Below are 18,892 nucleotides of genomic sequence, written 5' to 3'. Positions count from 1 at the left end.
AATTGGTTATTCTAAATTCTCCCTAGGAAAAAGTGTGCATGTGAATGGTTGTTTGTCTTTCTGTGTGACAGACTGTGTGACAGACTGGTGACCTGTCCATGGTGTACCCTGCCTCTCACCTGTTAAAATGCTGGGATAGGCTCCAGCTCACCCGTGACCCGTAATGGAATAAGCGGTCAAGATAATGGATGGATGGATGGATGGATGTGCTGAGGAGCTCCAAAAGATAAGAACCTGCGCCAAGATTTTGAAAGGACCAATAAACCTGGGACTTAACTTGCGGCAGGTGTTGCAGGATCGGATATCCCGGGTGGACAACCAGACCAGATCGCCCACTGCATACTGGCGCTCCTGGCTGTGGCGTTGGTTGGCCTGGGCGGTGAAGCGTCTGATGGCACGTTGCAGGTGTTGATGTGCCTGGCTCCACACTCGCTCGCTGCGCCGAACCCAATCGTCCACTGCTTGCATATTGGCACTTTCCCCATTCCAAGGAAACAGCGGAGGTTGGTATCCCAGGATGCATTCAAAAGGGGTGAGTCGGGTGGAGGCCTGACGGAGGGAGTTCTGGGTGTACTCTGCCCATGGCAAGAACTCACTCCACAAGGAGGGATGATGATGGCAGAAACTCCTCAAAAACCGACTCACCTCCTGTACCTTCCTTTCCGTCTGTCCGTTAGTCTGAGGATGATAACCAGAAGACAGACTAACAGTGATTCCCAGTAGGCGAAGGAAGGCACGCCAGAAACGGGAGATGAACTGGGGTCCCCTGTCAGACACAGTATCCTCAGGGAGGCCGTAATTTCGGAACACCTGCTCGAAGGGACCCCGGGCTGTGTCTGCAGCTGTTGGAACACTTGGATAAGGGATTAATTTACAGGCTTTGGAGAACCGGTCCACCACCACCAATATGCATGTGTTACCTTGAGATGGGGGAAGATCTGTCAGGTAATCCACACCTAGATGGGACCAAAGTTGTTGTGGTATCGGTAAGGGCCGTAGTTTCCCCTCCAGAAGCTGATGAGGACTCTTTGTCTGGGCACAGGTGGCGCACCCAGCCACAAAACGGCAGATCTGGGATGACATTTCCGGCCACCAGTATCGAGGTTGGAGCAATGCCATGGTGGCCTGAATCCCTGGATGTCCTGTGCCTGGAGTGGAGTGAGCGGCTTCAATCAAAGACATTCGGTAGTCTGGAGGAACAAAGATACGACCTGGCGGGGTTTCTGGGGGTGCTGGCTGTGCTTCCAAGGCCTCCAGGATACTATTGTCGATAGTCCACTGGATTGCACCGATGACCATCTGAGGAGGCAGGATGGACTCGGGGACCTCAGAGTTGTCTTCCTTATCATACAGTCTGGAAAGTGCATCAGCTCGACGATTCTTGGACCCTGGAATGTAAGTGATAGTAAAGTTGAATCTGGTAAAAAAGAGTGCCCACTTGGCTTGTCTTGGATTCAAATGACGGGCCTCCCGCAGGTATGCCAGATTCTTATGGTCAGTCAGGACTTCAAAAGGATGACTGGACCCTTCCAGCCAGTGTCGCCATTCTTCCAGTGCGAGCTTTATTGCCAACAGTTCTCTATTACCCACGTCATAGTTCTGCTCCGCGGGTGTTAGCTCCTTTGAGAAAAATGCACACGGGTGAAGGTGATGGGACCGTTTAGATCGTTGAGACAAGACTGCTCCGACTCCGGTAGTAGAGGCGTCTACTTCCACACAGAAAGGAAGATCTGGGTCAGGATGCTGCAGGACGGGGGCAGAGATGAAGGCCTGCTGTAGATAAAGGCTTTGTCTGCTTCAGGAGTCCAGGTGAAGGATTGAGGCTGGTGTTTTAACAAAGCAGTGAGAGGGGAAGCTACCATGCTGTAGTTACGAATGAACCTGCGGTAAAAGTTGGAGAAACCAAGGAAACGTTATAGAGCTTTTACCGTCATTGGTTTTGGTCAGTCCAGTATCGCCTGAACCTTTCTCTGATCCATTTTCACCCCAGCAGGTCCCACAAGATAGCCCAGGAATTCGACCTCTGACTGGTGAAAAGAACATTTTTCAGCCTTTAAGAACAGGTTGTGGTTTCTTAGACGCTCCATCACTTGTCTCACCTGGTTAATGTGGGTCTGAAAATCTGGAGAGAAGATGAGGATATCATCGATGTAAATAATCAGGAACCGGTTAATCATGTCGTGGAAAATCTCGTGCATGAACCCCTGGAAAACTGAAGGGGCGTTAGCTAACCCATATGGCATGACCAGATATTCATAGTGCCCAGTGGGCGTAATGAAGGCTGTCTTCCATTCGTCCCCTCGACATATACGGATAAGATTATACGCACTTCTGAGATCCAGTTTGGTGAAAATTTTAGCTCCTCGAAGGGTTTCCAGTGCTGATGGTACCAGTGGAAGGGGATATTTATACTTAGTGGTGATCTGGTTCAGGGCTCGATAATCAATGCAAGGTCGTAGTCCCCCATCTTTTTTCACAAAGAAGAAGCTGGAGGCCGCCGGCGATGTGGAAGGGCAGATGTAACCTTGTGCCTGGGCCTCGGCAATGTATTTCTCCATTGCTGTGGTCTCTGGGATGGAGAGCGGGTATATTCGACCTGCAGGAAGTTTACCCCCGGGGATCAGGTCAATTGCACAGTCCCAAGGGTGATGTGGGGGTAACTGGGCTGCTCGTTGAGGGCAAAAAACGTCCTGGAAATCTCTGTACTCGGGTGGAATGTTATGGTTGGGGCTAATCTCTGGACTTTCTATGGAAGTGGAGCCGAGTATGACCTTGGTTACCTGCATTGGTTGTGGTAGCTTGGGAAAACAGGTAGGATAGCAGGTGGGACCCCAGTGCAATATTTCCCCAGTTTTCCAGGATAATATTGGAGCATGTTGTTGCAACCATGGTCGTCCTAGGATGATATCGGCCTTGGACTGCTCCAACACTAGCAGGGAGATCTGTTCTTGATGTAAACATCCTATATTGAGTGTTAAAGGAGAGGTCTGGAGCTGAATGGTGCGTTGAGTAAGATTCTTGCCTGTGATTGACTGAATATGGAGGGGTGTAGGACAACTGTGGCACTGGAGCTGTAGGTGTCGTCTTAGGGACCCGGAGATGAAGTTCCCAGCAGAGCCTGAATCGAGGAGGGCAGTGACTGTCAGAGAACCAGCAGGCAGAGATAATGTAACTGGAGTGGTGAGGGGATCAGAGGGAATGGAGGTAACAGTCGCCAAACTCACCCGTGGCTGTGGAGGACGAATGGGGCATCTTTCAATAAGATGCCCGGCCTGCCCACAGTACAGGCAGAGTCCATTCACGAGACGTCGGCGCCGCTCAGTGGGTGTTAGGCGTACTGCGTCCACCTGCATGGGTTCTGGATTACTAAAGGATGGAGCTGAAGCCACTGGTGGTATATCCTGGAGACAGCTCTCTCTCCTGTGGGCAACCTGTATGGCAAATTGAATGAATTTCTCTAACCCCAGGCTGTCATCGTGGGTCGAGAGTTGGAGGCGAAGAGTAAATGAGTAAGGAGGGCGGATTCATTCCATCCACTCGCTGCAGCTAGAATGCGGAACTTCAGAACGTGAGTCGTGATGGGGGTGTGGCCTTGCTGAAGACGAAACAGCTCCTCCTGGATGGTAGCATCTCCGGAGGGAATCCCAAACACCTCCCGAAAGTGCTGCGCAAACTGTGTGAAGGAGTGTGTCACAGTGCTATTTTGCTGCCATATAGCGTCGGCCCACTGTCCTGAAAGTACCAGCATACACTTAGTTTTCATCAGCTGTTGCCAGCAGCCTTTCATGTGTAAAAGCCTAATTTAACATCATCTCCCACACAAGTGGTAACTACCTTAAAGAGCTCATGCACCATCAAAATCAAAACCAAAATCTGAAACTTAACTTATTTTGCCATTATTGCAAAAAAAAAAAAAAAAAAAAAAAACGTTGCGTATCCATATTTTTTTTATTTATGTCATTCTTTGGGAAATGGTGGAAAATCACCATTTCCAACCATTCAAATTAAGAGTTTAATTTCCCTGACATTGGGCATTGAGGTACACAACAGGAACAGGATAATCACGCTTCAAATATATTGTTGCTCTTGATAAATTTATGTTATAATATTTGATTTGATTTGCGCCATAGTGGTTAGCGCACCAGAAGTCCCTCGGAACGTTTTCCGTTTTGGCCATGTGACCTTCAGTTTAAAGCCTCAATCCAGTCACAATCTGGTAGCGCAATACCGCGAACTGTATGTTTAGGGGGGTATTCGTCCAGATCTCAAAATGGCAAGTCTGGTGCCCCATGAGGAGACCATATGTCAAATGTATGAAAAACGGGTTTTCAGACAAGCAAATTTCGAACCACCTTATCATGGAGATCGGGGTGCGGAGGGGAGCTTCAGAAAGAAGCGTGAGGCAGTTCCGTACAGATCGGGGACACCTCAAAAAGTCCATTTCCGACCAACAAGTGGAGGTGGCTATTTTAGAGGCCATAGACAAGGTATGTTTACAACCTCGAGATATAGATATTTAATCTTATTATTAATATTTATTGTACATATTATTTTTGTGTTTATATTGTTTCTATTATTTAATCTCTATATTTAATTATTGTTAAGCTTCTGTAACTGTTAAATGGCCCCACTGTGGGATCAATAAAAAGATTATCTTATTTACAGAATGACACAAATAAGAATAAAATTAAAATGTATACATATAAGTAACCACCTTACAGCCTGTATTTCTTTTCTCCCCTTTTTTAAAAGGCTGTCCCAAGCTATGGCAGAAAAATGATGACTGGATATTTGGCAGCATAGGGTGTCCATGCATCGCAGGGTCGAGTGGGGAGAATGTTGGCTAAAGTGCATGAGCCCTACCATCAAGATCGACAACAGGTTGGCTGAAGTTACATGTAAAGACACTTGTCATCAGATATAGCTAAACATGGCAATCACATTTATGCGTTTACTATGATATTTTGCAAGCTGTGCTGGGCATATTTCAATAAATTTCACCTTAACAGCAGACAGTAACTTTTACTGTAAATAATGTTAAAAGCACGGTTGTTAACAAGGAAAGTGATTGCCCAGTTAACATAACTGAGGCATCTTTTTTAACCACTTGTCAGTATGTACTACATGTTGTACTGGTTCACAAAGTTGGATAATTACACGCCAGATTTATTACGCTTTAAGTTGCGGCTGTAGTCTAAAGCGATACCCTAAAGTTTAAAAATGCAGATATTATGTGTAGCCACTGAAAGTAAGATGTAATTTTTTTAGGGTACAAGAAACCTGAACCCTCAGCCATATCAAGCCGACTATATGGGTTACAAACTCCACATGGACCAAAAGGAGAAACTGGCCATGTACGGTGTTACACATGTTGTAGCGATTGATGGCTTCAGCAGCAAAGTGGTGGCATACTCTACTATGCCCATCAAAAATAATTTAACAATTTATGAAGACGTGTACAGGTAAGCCTAACGGGTGTGTTTTTCCATTAATACTACTAAAATACTGTAGTGATTTCAGTAAGAAGTGCAGAACTGAACAAGACTTGCACGGCTATCTGGCTGCTGTCGCAACACAGTGCTCTAGGATACTTTCACTTTACGTTTTCCTGCAACACTTGTACTGCCATGACAAGAGCTTACAGAGCACAGTGTTGTTGGGACTGTCCCACAGTTTTATATATTGGAATAATTACTTCGAGCACAGGGTTATTTGCTTGCACATTATGCAAATCAACACACTAGTCATTTATGTTACAACAATATGCTCCATATTTAAGGGCAAATTTCCTTTAAAGTTTTGTAAAAACAAGGGATATTACATTTTTTTATTACATAGCAGTCATTGGATAACTGATAACTTTATTACCATAGTTGCATTTCATGAAGTTAATTTTGCTTTGGTGTCATGTTTTGTTTTTTTAGACATGCAGTCCTTACTTATGGGTTGTGGGACCAGGTCACAGTGGACCATGGAACGGAGTTTTACATCAGCTTGTTCATCCAGGAATTGTTGGCTGAGCAAAGGCACAACCAAGAGAGGTGGCCCTACATCCAGACAACATAAACAAAAGTGAGATTCCATTAAGAAAAAATACAGTTGTTTCACGCTTTCTTCTGGCTAATGTACTGTTAGCCATTTGTATGTGGCCATAATACTGTATGTCACATGCCACACCAGAGACAAGGCACTATGTATGGTAATGCAAAATGGAGTCCACTTATAAAACTGGTAAAAGGGAATACACTGATATTATGTAAACTGTGTGTTGCTGCTGGAGCCCCAGTCCTCCCTGTTCTCTCCAGTATTGCAGGTTCCTCACTGATTCTGATTGTGGTCCACCTGTCTGAGGTTCACTGGCCTGGTGGGGACATGATCTGTGTCTATGTTGTGGAGAGAAGGCAGAGTGGCCCAGAGCTCCATATGCGGAAATCCAGAGATGCGCCTGGACTCACAGACCATTTTTTTCTATTACCTGTGATACCTTATACATGGACTAAACCCATGAACTCAGTATAGCTAAAATTTATGAAGACCCATGTATAACTCCATATATGCTTGATGATGAAATTCTCTTTACACGTGGCATCTACTGCACATCTGTCCATTCCTGGAAGAGAAATCCATACCACTTTTCATTATCACTTTTTCTTTCTTTCTTTCTTTCTTTCTTTCTTTCTTTCTTTCTTTCTTTCTTTCTTTCTTTCTTTCTTTTTCTTGTCATTTTCAGAACCATACAGTGGAGAGGATTTGGCCTGAGATTAACCAAAGGGTAAATTATCCTGTGGAAATGGCTCTTGTTCAAATGATCGACCAAGAGACACTGGACATGGATGACCTGTTGACAAGATACTGCACATCAAATCTGAGCTGTCAGGTCAGCAGCATTGGAATGCAGAGAGCAGTGCAGGCATGGAACGCCCATCGTATTCCAGGTGTGTAAAATGTTACTCAACTCCCACGTACCCTCTAACCCTAATCCTTCATCACAGTTCTTTCATGCTGTTCTGTCCCACATTCTGAGGGAGAGACAGGTATTGCAGAATTAGACATGAGCCTAAAACAGCACATGTTTTAACCAATGTGGGTCAAATTATTATGACATGGTCACCTCTAGCCATCTGGACCAAGTTTGTCTTTGTGTCTGTTTCCAGCAAAGTTTGACAAGTCACAACTCAGGCTGGTAATCAAGTCATTACTATATCTCATTATCAATAGCTTAACATTATCAATACCACATCATTGATAACCTAAGTAGAAGTAAAATTTTAGTAGAAGGGGAATAAAAATGTTCTACAACCTCACCATTATCAGTCCTATTTTAAACTGATAATTAACAGAAATGTAAATTTGCTAGATCACACAGGAAGGCAATGCAGTTATTCTGTACGACGTCTTTTGGGTAATTCATCGATTGATTTATTTATTTAAAGGGAAAGGCATTCCCCATGTCCTGGCCCAAGATGGTTGCAAGAAGAGGGTACCTGAGGACCTACTGCCTGGACCCTCTGCAGCTGCAGACTGTTACAGACAAGAAATGGAAAACTCTTTAACCAGAGAGTCAATATTTGGCACTGACTTGTTGAAGGTTTTCACAGAAAGCATAGAGAATGAACTGCTCCCTCCAACATTAACACAGGGCTTAATAACACTTATTCCGAAACCTAATAAAGATGCACTGTTTATTGATAATTGGCGCCCCATTTGTCTTTTAAACAATGATTATAAGGTGTTAGCAATTGTTTTTGCGAAAAGGCTTAAACTAGTTTTGGACTCTGTCATAGACGAATCACAATCTGGATTCATGAGCAATAGACACATAGCTAATAATATCAGATTGGTTTTAGACTTGTTGGATTATTCTGAACTAATTTCTGATAACAGTTATATTCTATTTTTAGATTTCTATAAAGCCTTTGATTCAGTTGAACACCAGTTTATTTTTAGCTCTTTGGAGAAATTTGGTTTTGGGCATTTCTTCAACAAAGCTATCCAAACCTTATATGCAAATAATAATTGCTCTATTAAACTGAGTTCTGGCACAACCCCACGTTTTGAGATTAAACGAGGAATTCGGCAAGGCTGTCCCATTTCCCCATATCTCTTTCTTCTTGTCACCCAACACTTAGCTATTCATATAAAATCCAGCGCTCTGAAAGGCATCACAATTGCAGAGAAAGAAATCATTATCAGTCAGCTTGCAGATGATACGACCATATTTTTAAAAGACTCTACTCAGTTATCTCGTGCCCTAGACATAATCAGTGTGTTCTCTGAAGCCTCTGGACTACATTTAAATGTAAACAAATGTGAACTAATGGCCGTAAAAGATTCAGCTACTTGCTCAATATCGAACATCCCTGTCAAAAATACAGTAACATATTTAGGAATCTCCATCACTAAAGATCAGGAAGCTAGAATTGCTTTAAACTTTAGCCGAGTCATAGAAAAGACCCAAAAAAGATTTAATCTCTGGCTCCTAAGAGATCTATCATTAAGAGGTAGGACGCTAATAACAAAAGCAGAAGGTATATCCAGACTAACCTACACTGCCCTCTCATTACACATTGATAATAAAACCCTCAAATGGATAGATCAGATGTTGTTCAACTTCTTATGGAAAAATAAAACTCATTACATAAAGAAATCTGTCGTCATAAACTCATATGAGAATGGGGGCCTCAATTTTCTGGACTTTGAGTCTTTGATCAACACCTTCAAGATTAACTTGAAAACCAAATTCAATATGGAATAGTATCCCTAACTATGTTTTCTCTAAAGTTGGTGGTTTAAAATTCCTCCTGATATGCAACTATAACACATAAAAAATTCCTGTTCGCCTCTCCAACTTTCATAAACAAATATTACTTGCATGGTCTATGATATACAAGCACAACTTCTCACCGCACCGTTACTCTATATGGAATAACAAAGATTTACTCTACCGAAACAGATCCTTTTTTTTGAGGAATGGTTTAACAATAATATTATCTGGGTAAAGCAACTATTCAACAGCAATGGTGTTTTATTTTCTTATCAGGAGTTCCTTCAACACTATGGGATACCTATAACACCTAAACAGTATGCTATAGTCTTAGACGCTATTCCATCTGGTGTTCTCATGTTACTCAAGAGTAATATATCTGTTTCTATCCCTGATGTCACTTTTACAACTGTAATTGACTCACCGATTGGTAAAATTTGCTTTAACCCATCCAATTGCAAGAATAACCGTAAGATCCACGCTCTTTTCCAGAATAATATTGTCTCTATGTCACCTGGAATATCCTACTGGAATAATCATGTGAATAATTTATGTTGGGAAAAAATATGGTCCCTGCCTCAAAAATTCTTTGTGGTTAACAAGGTGAAAGAAGTGTCATTTAAAATTCTCCATCGATGTTACCCAGTTAAATCCTTTTTCATCAAATTCAAATTTCATGATCTTGATTTAAACTGTGCCTTCTGTGACGCCCATGCTGAGACCGTTGTCCATCTTTTTTGGAATTGTATTTTTACCCGCAAACTGTGGCAGGATATCTGTGATTTTATTTTAAATAATATCCTCTCTGACTTTAAACTCTCCTGGCATGATGTGCTCTTTGATTTGTTCAAGATTGACTATTAATTTGACAAAGAATATTATTTGATTAATCTTATTATAATTCTTGCAAAATTCTACATCCACATATGTAAATTTTCCAAAATTAAACCTCTCTTTTGTGTTTTTATGAAAGAAATTGAATTGTATTTTAATTCAGTGTCCTCTTCTAAAAATATGAAAGCCATTAAAACTATAAGGTTGTGCTCCCACTTTAATAATATTTTTAATTCAAATTAATTCTTTCTTTTACTTGTGACCCCTGGCATGTCTGTATTTACTTGTTTCTTTTTATTTATTTTATTCTTGATTATTTACTTCTTCCCTTCTTTGTCTCCGTTATACCTTTCTTAATTTTCATTATGTATATTGGTATATTGTCCATTGTTTATGTACTATTGTTGTTAATGTTTCTTAAATTGAAAAAAAAATAATAAAAAATAAAAAATATTTGGCACTGACCCATTTCACTCAGAGGAAGAAAAGATTGGGGCTGAAACACAGTTCAGGTTCCTTCACCCTGACCTGGAAGTTCTGTTTAACAATACTGTGAATAGGCACTACAGACCATTCCGGGAATCTTTAATTGACCTCATAGACATAACTAGAAGAAATGTGTAGCTTAATGATAACACTTGCCTTCTTTGTTCATTTAATTTGAATTATTTGCCAGTTTGTGTTGGATTATGCTATCCATGATGCTGTTTTATTTCATTTTTGCCATTACAGATTTTCTTTTTTTGTTTGTTTGTTTGTTTTTGTGATTATATTGCCTGTGTGAATTTTTTGTTGTTAAAATTAAAAACATTTTTCCAAAAGAATATATCAACACAGGTTTTTAATGTTTACACAAATGCCAAACTTCATGAATTGTATTTTGAGCAGGTTCCTTTGTTCTAAAAGTACACAACACTACTGTCACTACACAAATGAAAATCCCCCTATGCACAGACTATAGTGTCTATCAAGGGACTGTTTGTGCCGCTTCCATCTGGAAAGTGGTACAGAAACATAAACTACAAGACTGAAAAACAGCTTTTCCCCCCGAGCTGTACAAAGCATTTCCTCCTAACGAGAACTTCAGTCATGCACTTGACTGCAATTGAACTGACCCACTACCCCACTGTGCGTTGCTGCTGCAACTTTGGATATTTGTGGACATATTACATATTTTTATTATTACTCAATGTTTATTTTTTACTATATTTAGGTTTAAAGCTAGAAGTCACCAATATTAATTTTGTCATGTTAAAACATAATTACAAATCATTGATATAGACATGGGTTGCCATACACAAAGCTAGCATCCAGAGAAAGAGAAACGTTGCTTCCACTGTGACAAATAGAAAGCACTCATAACTACTATGCATGACCTCATGGTCCAAATATGACCCTCTGAGATAATATCGTACAAAAACTGAATAAAAAGTAAAAGTACACACTTTGTGTGTAAAAAAAAGATTACATAGAAAAACTCCATATTCAACAACAAGCATATTTATTGGAAAATGTTGGATCATTGCCGAAAAACTGCTCACCGCATGCCATAGCCTGAGCATAGGTAGCACTAACTATTACAGCATTTGATTTTTAAATAATGTAATGACCACATTTTGTATTCAGAAACTGGTTATTTAGTCTCCATGGTGTTATTTAATATTTCCTTTGTAATATGAAGTAAGTCCTGAGGTAATTTGAAAATCTAGACAGTACTCCAGAAATAGGGTTTAAGTTGACAGCAGCATCAAGCCAGATGTTTATCACTCATAGTATTTTATACCTACATTTGATTTTGAGACAGAAATTAGGGAGTCATGTGCAGAATGGAAGAGGGGTTGCTTTATGTGTGTGTATATATATGTGTGTGCGTGCGACTGTGTGAAAGACTGAGTGTTTTTTTATTTATTGCCCGCTTTGGTACTAGGTGAAAGGTCATCCATTTGGAGGCTAATTTACCCTTAAAATTGCGGGAAGTAAAGTTCAATCAAACTTGATGAAGAGATGGACCGGGAGAGGAGAGTCGTACTTTGGAGAGGGGAAAGAACAGTGAGAGTAAGAAGTGTGGACTTCAGCGTCGGTAATATAGCAAGAATATTCAAGGTTTGTATTCAACAAAATGTGGACTTAAATAATGCTAACAATTTAGCAAAAGGTGAATGCAATTGGTATCCGTTAGCTTAGCCTATAACGGCGTGATAAACCTGTTAAACTATTGGTTTAAGGCAGGGGTGCCCAAGTCCAGTCCTCGAGATCTACCATCCTGCAACTTTTAGATGCAATCCTTCTCCAACACACCTGAATCAAATGACTGGCTCGTTACCAGGCCTCTGCAGAGCTGAATGACATGCAGATGACATCTGATTCAAGCGTGTTGGAGAAGGGGTTGCATCTAAAAGTTGCAGGATGGTAGATCCCAAGGACCGAACTTGGGTACCTCTGGTTTAAGGTAAACATGTTGTCATGTTGACATGTTATCCAGACTTTTCTGTTTCATTTTTTCTATTAATAAAGGAGTTATAAGTGAACAGAGGCCTTACATTGCTTCCTGAAATATCAAGCTTTTTTTATTGACAAATCACAAAGTAATAATCGCACATTAGCCAATAGATGACACACTGACAATTATCAGTACTTATCTGAAAGCTTAGCCTACTTTTTTGTATTAACGTTATATCAACGCCACTGTGCAACCATCTTAGATAAATATATTGAGCATACAGGGACTCTAATATACCATGCGTTTTGTAAAAACTGGGTGACAGTTCTGTTTGCCATTAATGATGATTACAAAATTGATGGAAATTATCAATTTTTGAGAGAAATTGTAATGTGTATTTTTTATTAGGTTATTTTGCATTGACATATAGCACCATTCACACGCAAAAAAGCATATGGCCTATATAATTGATGAAATGACCATAACTATACTGCTAAAAACTGCTTTTACTATACTAATATTCTTGATTCATAATTATGAATAGAGATTATTAAAATCCTATAAATATTGTAATTACTGTATTTTCAGCTAAATCCATCAACAGTTTATCTGGTGGATGAAAATGGAGCCATACTTTTCCCTGACCACCATGCATTGATGAACAAGAGGGGGACAGATTTGAGGTTGCTGGTGATGAAGAAGGCCCTTCCACTTCTACAGCTCCGCTCAGCCATGGACCTCCTACTACTCACACTCCCAGATTTTCATTTTCAAGGACAACAACCTCAGCCAGTTTGCAAAGACCCCCACCTTCAACAAAATCCTTCTCCAAGTAAGAAACCAATAAAATATCTGAATCACACTGGTTAATTAATTTGGATTAATTAAATCGAATTTCAAATCATGATAATTAATTTTTTTCTATTTTTATCCATTTATTTATTTAGGAATTGGAGATGGCATGGAATTTTACAGACATATGAATTCAGTTATGCCCCTATTATTGTGTCTCTCTGTCTTTTTCTTTCTTTATGTCTCAAAAGGAGCATTTATATAGGAAGGGTGGAGGCAGGTGCAATCCATCTTGATGGTTGTACCATGACAGTGAACTTTTCCGAGCGTGAGGCAACTGTCCCTATGATAACCGAAAAGGTGAAGCACGATTTGAGGACAGAAGAAGCCATTGTTCTTTGTGACATTCAGGGCAACAGAATTCTGGAGGGGACTGGAACAACAAGTTTAATATTTAATAGTGTATATAAAGTAAATCTCCATTTTATTTGTTCAGTTACTGTTCAGAATGCTCTGTTGTTCAGAAAACTTTTTTCTCTCTTGGGAAGTTAAAAATAGTTAAGTATTTACCATTCATATTTGTCAACATTTATGCAGTACCCTGTGCTGGCATAAAACTACTAAAAACAGAAAACCTGCTTCATGATCCGTAAACATACATTTTCTGTCTAGGGCTGGGATTTTAGCGACAAAATTCCAGGAAAATTATTGCCCTTAATGAGAACATGTATGATGACCTACAAAGAAAGAAAAGAAGAAGGAACAGGTAATAAGCATTGCACTTTCGTAAAATAGACATAATGTAAAACATTTTCACCAAACTCACATTATAAAATTATAAAAATGCATAACACATAAAAAAATTATCTGATTAGTTGGAGACTAAAGTAATCGTTCTATACACTGAACCACCTTTAAACACTTTTTGTATTTTTAACCAATATCACTAACATTATTACACAAAATCAATCAAATCCTAGAGTTTTATTTAAGGTTTTAGACTCAATTACTAACCCTAAGCCCTGTCATTTTAATGATGCATCTACAGAACTGTGTGAACTGTTTTTAAATCACTTTGTTAAAAAGGTCAATGACATAAGAAATAGAAATAGTTGCTCCGAGTCACACCATGTCACGGTTATGGACTTTATGTTTATGTTTTTGGGTTTCTGGTTATATTTAGTTAGTTTTCCCTTGTATTCTGTGGTTTTCTGTTCCTGCCTCGTTAGTTCACCTGGTCTGATTAGTCATCCACTTCACTTGTGTCTTGTTATTCCCCCTGTGTATAAGTACTCTTGGTTTTCTGTTATTCCTTGTCAGATCCTTACATGTGGCGCATTCCCCTGTCGTGTGTGGTTCCCTGTCCTGTGTTTCAAGAATAAAACCTTGTCACCAGCACAGTTCTGCCTCCTGCCTTGACTGCCTGCATTTGGGTCCTCACCTCTGCCCGCTGCAGTTGACACACCATTACTGTAATAAGTGTTTTAATTGTTTTACTAATGTTACTCCTTCATCTTTCTCCTATTTAGCTGATGTTTTATCTCACATGAAAACAACCACGTGCAGTCTTGATGTCATACCCACCAAATTCCTCAAAGATGTTTTTAGCACAGTTGGGCCCAGCATTTTATCCATCATTAACCTGTCCTTGTCAGAAGGTGTTGTCCCTCCTTGTTTTAAACATGCTGTGGTCCAAACGCTTTTAAAAAAGCCTAATTTAAGCATCGATGATTTTAACAACTTTAGACCGATCTCAAAGCTTCCCTTTTAATCCAAAGTTTTAGAGAAAGTTGTTTCTAATCAGATTTTAGGTTTTATAAATGAAAATGACATCTTTGAGAAATTTCAGTCTGGTTTTAAAGCACTACACAGCACTGAAACAGCTCTCCTCAAAGTCTAATGACCTTCTTTTAGCCTCAGATAGAGGAGAGAGCAGCATTTTCATTCTTTTACATTTGAGTGCTGCATTTGATATCGTTGATCACGCTATTTTAATTGATCTTCTTAAAACCTGGGTTAGCATCACAGACACTGCACTTGATTGGTTTTATTCTTGTCTTTTAGATAGAACCTTTGCGGTCACCACAGGTAATTTTACGTCCTCCTCTGCCCCCATTGCCTGTGGCGTACAGCAAAGTTCTATTCTAGGTCACATTTTGTTTTCTATTTATATGCTCCCCCTAGGACACGTTATAGCCGCCATAACGTGTCCTTCCACTGTTATGCAGACGACACACAGATTTACCTCCTGCTGAGACCAGGAGACACTGGAACCGAGCTGCTGTGTTAAAGTGTTATTTGTAGAGGTATGTAGGATTAATGTCCAATCTAGTATCAGGTACAATATAGTTACTCAAACAGCCATATTCAGGTTGGTAACACACTGATAACCCTTTTGGGTCACTTTTATCCAATTACAGAACAATAAATCATTACATTCTAACATCAGGGGTTGAAGCAGTCAGAGCTGTATTCCAAAGTTTAGATTTAGAAGGGACATTAAAAATGGACTTGAACATAAGTAAACGTGCATATTATTACATTTCTACATAATTAACTAAATGGAGCAGATATCAAATCGAAATAAAATCTAATAATATATGTTTATTTAATTTACACATTCTAAAACAACCACAATTGACTAAACTGCTGTGTAAAATTGAAGTGAATGACACAATAGTAAACACACGTCATTCATTTTTAATGAACAATTTTATGTTAATCAATAGACCATATGTGATGCTCTTTTCTGGGTTACCTAGCAGTTTACAGAACAATAACATGTTTGAAAATGCCATTTAAACAGGGACTTCTGTTTCTAATAAGTAATCTATCACTTTCAATTTATTGCAGATGTGATGGCCAGACCAGTGGTAGCACCCTGCTGCCGCAGTCTGATTGGCTGTGACACCTGCGTTGCAGAGTGGGTGATGACTTCATCCAATTGCCCAAAATGCAGGGACAGCAGCTTTGGGGAACTGCAGTTTCATCTAACAGGATTGGAGGACGTGATAGACATCCTCCAGCCTGTCATCAAGGGATAGAGTTTTGTTGTCATTATCTCAACTGGTGCTTTTTCTGTTCATTTATAAAGTTATGGTTAAGTTGGTTCTAAGCATTTGTTTATTTTGAAATTAAAAGTTTGGTTATTTCCTTTCAAACTGGTTGTGGTATCTCCTTCATGTTGTTATCAACACAAGCCTGGCACAGAAACCAGTAACTATTGGTACATTTTGAGTCTGTCATTACTGTCAGAGTGTTTATGAATAAAGCTGTTGTGTTTTTGGTTATTACCAGGATTCCTGTGGTAAAAGCAAGTTAATTTAAGAATTAACTTAATCGGGAGTTTCATTCTAGTGTAGTAAATTATTAAATGGACTTTTAAACGTTCATCAATACTGATATGACAAATAATTTTATTCTATGCTGATATAACCATAGAAACAGGTCTTGATTACACCCTAATTTCACTCAGGCTCCATATCAGGCACTGTTGTGGAAACTGTTGCAACAGCTTCCTTTGTACATTGGAGTGGATGGTATATTGTTCAATCTTTGGCATTCCCACATGGAATAAAGTCTTCAGTATGTGTAGCCTGCCAAAGTCCAGTCCATTTTCCCTCATGTACTCTGCCACCTTGTGGTGATTCAGTAACAGCAGCATATTAGAAGTTTTCCTGCGCTGTACTGATGAAACAACTTTTCTAGACTCCCGAGCTGCCTGTTAACATGTCTTCATCTTTCAATTCAGAAGGAAAAATGAAAAAAAAAAAGGAATTACCAATATCGAGACTGTCCTCCGAAGAAAAACGACCACATAGGTCGTTTGTACCAGCGCCGAATTACGACCACCTTTTACATTTTAAAGTTTAGCGACCTCTAGCGGTCGAGTAAATATCGGCAGGCTTGTGTCTCAGGAAAGACGTCACCAAATGAACCTTGACCTTCATCACCAATTTCATCATTTCCTGATTGAACGTTGTAGCATTGGTAAGTCCGACACGTTTATATTTAAAGGAGTTTTACTTGATATTACTTTCATCTGTCTAAGAAAAATGGTTTCTACACGGTATAATATGTGATAAAATGGCTAAATCCATAAAAATTAATGACTCATTGATCGCGTTTATGTGAGTCCAGGAGTGTGTCTCAAACCGCGCACTTACAAGAGTGCACTGGAAGGTAGTGCGTAGTGCGCACTAAGCTCTACCTTCTGTAGTGCATACTATCGTGGGTAAGTCCTGATCCAAACTGAGCACTAACGTTTTGCACTTACCGGTAGTGACGTACCAGCTTAGCAGCGCCGCTCGGTTAATATACCTTTTTTTTTTCTTCCAAAATCCAAAATCATGTCAACATACGTGTTTGCATGTCATACTTTTATGCTAAAACAGTTTTTAAATAAGCAAAGATATCTTAACTGAATTAAAGTACGTTACATTATACATTTGTTTTCATTGGTGTTTACACTGATACCGTTCACGTCTGGCAACAGGAAACCGATTATACTAGAAATCATCATTTAAAATATGAAAAGCAGTAATGAAGACGCTAAAACAGGGATGCAGAAAACATTTTATTTAAACTTTTAATTAAATCATTTCTCTCTTGCCGCCTCCTCTTCTCCACAGCAGCGTCCTAGCCCGCAGGTGGTAAATGCCTCAGTGCCACTGCTGGCTCGGTAGTTTGATGCCACAGTGATCTACGGTGAACACAGAATGGAAGTTTATATAAAAGCAAACATTATTATGTACTTTATGGGTACTTTGTACATCACTTTAGATAAGCGTCTGCAATCAGCTACGGCTTCGTCAGCGGTACCATGGAAACGGGCCGGTTCTCTAAACCAGCGGTGTTTCCTAATCAGTTTTCAGATCAAGGACCATTTCGTTTACGCCAGAGACCCCGCAGTGCTTCATCTGGAGGTTCAGCCATCATGAATAAACATACGGAAGCTATAGCATTAATCATTTTTAACACTTATAGCCCATCTAGATCCGCGAAATCGGCTATAAAACTGCTAACATTTACGTTGCTAACTCTACTGCAGCCTCCAACAAATGATCAGATCCATAACTGTCATCAGGGATAGAAGAGATAAGAAGCATGCTGCAGTTTATATTAGAATTATGATCAAATATCTTCATACTTACAACAGTTGAAAATACCCTCCGCATGCTTCGGTACCGCTGAGTCGGTGGCTGCAAGCTCTGAAAAACTGGTTGAAAGTCCCTCCCCTTCCGCTACGTCAGCAAGATGGCGTCCGTTTAGTGCGTGTAGTGTCCATCGTTTCGCACTAGATTTTTGGCCAAGTTTAGGGCAGCATCCGGGTACTTTCAGTGCACTGAGTTTTTACTGAAATTTCTGTGTCAGCGCACTAAGCACTTAAATGTAGTGTTCGAAGTATAGAAGTGCGCGGTTTGGGACACACCCCAGGAGATTTTAGTTAGCGGAAGCGGCTAGTTTTTAGCTAACTAAAGTGTCCTGACTTAATATCAGGTATAGCTCTGCTGATATTTTATATTAAAGTAAGCTATTACTTGTAACTCTTACGTATCCGAGTTTGTTTAATTTGATGTTTCAGTTGCTGATCAGTTGTGAATAATAGAAAAGACAGGATTTTACCAATAAGATGATAACGTTAGCTCACAAGCTAATGTTCGAGCTAGTTAGCTTAATGACCGGTCCACCTCAAATAACATGCAAATCTGAAGGTAGGTAGCTCAAAACATAATTATCTTGACCAATATCCCACTAAAGTTACTGTTTTACCGAGCCATTATTAGCAGAAGGCGATATAGACTTGATAAGTGTTAAAGAGAGATAACTTTTTGTCAATGGGGTTAAACTAAATTCTATGACCAAGCAGATTCTGTAAGCTGTATTGCCATTTCTGTCCGCAGTAAACAATGTTGTCCTGTATTCAAACTGTATTTTGACCATTTTGTGTCTGACTTAAATTCTATAAACCCATCCCTTCAATAAGGGTCGAAAATGTGAAAGAAAATTGCAGGTGCAGCACTAGCTGGATTTACAGTTCAGAATCAGGTCCATGTTAATTG

This window comes from Melanotaenia boesemani, chromosome 8 (genome assembly GCF_017639745.1).
Source record: "Melanotaenia boesemani isolate fMelBoe1 chromosome 8, fMelBoe1.pri, whole genome shotgun sequence".
NCBI lineage: Eukaryota > Metazoa > Chordata > Actinopteri > Atheriniformes > Melanotaeniidae > Melanotaenia > Melanotaenia boesemani.
Note: the sequence above shows the minus strand (reverse complement) of the source record.